The 2,573-nt window shown below is 35.3% G+C and overlaps 1 long non-coding RNA gene across 1 annotated transcript; it reads right to left on the reverse strand.

Moving 5' to 3' along the window:
- LOC108662526 lies at positions 1,554-2,329 on the reverse strand. The gene is made up of 4 exons (XR_001928407.1): positions 2,095-2,329; positions 1,940-2,014; positions 1,776-1,863; positions 1,554-1,699 (listed from the first exon to the last, which is right to left on the reverse strand). It is a non-coding gene; the product is annotated as an uncharacterized LOC108662526 (long non-coding RNA).

Raw genomic sequence — 2,573 nt, forward strand, 5'->3', positions numbered from 1 at the left:
TTTTCGAGAAAGCTTACGAAGGCGAGTTTCATCGGTAAACTCCCTAGGTGAAAAGATACCTCCGAACTCCACCAGTACGATGGGAGGGCCTAGAGAAATATCTTTAATAAAAGGCTTTTACCCGTATTAGGATTTGCATTCATGAAAACACTGTTTTTTACTCATAAATGACTATCCTGATGATGGGATCTACTAAGTAAACTTGCGAAGGCTAGTTGCTAAAGTATTTCCCTAGGTGAGAGAATACTTTCGGATCCCACCAGTACGATGGACGGATTTGGAAAGTACACTTAATAAAGGATTTTCGTTTGGCATTATCCTGATTTTATGCCACGCATTTCACAATTGCATTATGTGCATGTTAAACTCGTAAAAAATGAAATAAAATATTCTAATAAAAGATGAAATAAATAAATAACAATTAAGGAAACATAAGAATAAAATTAATGGGTTAGGATAATATATGATTAAATGGTACCGTTTGTGGAATGGGTGTCACAGGGGAGTTAATCCTTCTCCATGCATAACCGTACTCTCAAACCCAAATATAAAAGATATGTAGACCAATTTATCATTCTTTTGATGGACCTAAAATTAATTTAAGATTTCGTTGAGTATGACAAAATAGGGTGGCCAATCACACCTAGGAAAAAAAATTGGTGGCGACTCCCAAATCACACCACGTCTAGCGGTCAGGTTCCCGGACCTTCACATTACGACAGTTACGTATTTTGAATGAAATGTGTTCTAATGCTGTGACCCAATTTACAATGATTTATTTTATCGTCTCCATGTACTCAACTCTAGATGTTTATGATGATGTCTATTTACTCATTGAGATTTTATAATCTCACCACCCTCCTTTCTACCCATTTCAGGCTCAGTATAAGCTGTAGATAGCTGATATCGTCGAAGGCTACAGTTGGCTTTACTTCATCAAAAACTGTAGGTTTGCAGCCTTCGTTCATTTTTGTCATTTGGGGATCCACATGTTACTGTAAATTAAATTTCATACTCTAGTTATCTGTACAACTATATGTAGGAATTTATTTTGCTTTTACACTGTAAAAATTATTTACACAGTGTTCTAAAAATATTGTTTTATAAAAAAATAGAATATTTTGTTTAATATTTTTATTTTATTATAACAGTCATAATTTCACTTTAAACGAATGTTTTAGACATCTAAATTTATTTTTGATTTTGAAATATGTGTTCTACACTTATATACTACATTATTAGTTGGTATCGAAATTTTTGAGGAAAAATGATTGAAATACCCCTATGAGACAAAAATTATTTTTTTATTGTTTTAAGTTGGATATAGTTTAAAACCTCGTAGAACATGATATTTGGCAACGGTTACTCACAGGGAAAATGAGAAACTGATATTAAAGCCTTGCGGGGTTCTGGTTGGCATTTCGGGTAATGAGTGCCTATCGGGACATCGTGACGGTTGTCACGACCCGGTACTCCCCTCGAGCCCACATGTACTGGCAACACTTCAATCAATTAATCCTTAATTTAATTTCACATTTTTCATCCTCATCATTCATAATAATTTATCATGCAATCCACATACTTTCAACCAACCAAAGCCAACACAACATAATGTACTCACATTGTAGGCTTACCTTTCGGTCTTTAGCTTGGATTGCACATATAGTTCAGAAACTCCTCACATCCTTGGTCACCATTACTACCACAAGCATAAACAATCAATGCACATCTTATTTCTCCTTTCCATTTATGATCTCAAGGTTCAAAACACTTACCCATTACTTGTCTTGCTCAAAATCACCATACTTCTAAGATCAACCCACATGCATGGATTTATTTATTTCAAATCTTGGAGGATCTTTGCTGCCACAAACATTCTCACACAATTACCAACTCATTTCCTCAAAAAATCCATAACCAAAATCAAAGTTCTACTTACCATAACTTGGTTGAACCCGTGGATGATCCATGTTCTTCCTTGTCATTTCTAGTCTTTTTCCTTGATATTTCTTAGCTACCATAAGCACAATCTCACATTACATTCAGTTCAAAAGGCATGCATTCAAACAAAATGATAACTTTCACCTTTCTTACCTTAGAATCACCAAGCTGAACCTTCACTTTCTCCTTCAAGCTCCAACAATGGCATGCAAGAGAAAACCTTTCGACTTTTCTCCAATCTTTTCCAAAACCAAGCCTCCTCCAAGCTTTTTTCTTTTTTCTCCTTTCTCTTTTCTTTTTTCACCTTTCTTCCCTCTTTTTGCTTTCAAGGTCGATTCTCTCTTTCTTTTCTCTCAACTCTTCCTCTTCTCTTAGGGTGAAAGCCTCACAAAGCCATTTTTCTTTTCATTTCTCTTCCAAAATGGGGCGGATCTCTCAAGACAACTCATTTGTTTGCTTCCACTTTGGTATGGGCGGACATAACAAGGAACAAGTTTGAAATGGCCTTGTAAAAGTGCCCTTTCCTTTCCATTTCTCTCATGGGCGGATTACCCAAAGCTTAGTAATTTTTTGGCATTTTTCTTTTTATTTCATTTGCATTTCATTTCACATACATTTCCTTTTAATGCCAC

This window comes from Theobroma cacao, chromosome 6, assembly GCF_000208745.1.
Source record: "Theobroma cacao cultivar B97-61/B2 chromosome 6, Criollo_cocoa_genome_V2, whole genome shotgun sequence".
Classification (NCBI taxonomy): Eukaryota; Viridiplantae; Streptophyta; class Magnoliopsida; order Malvales; family Malvaceae; genus Theobroma; species Theobroma cacao.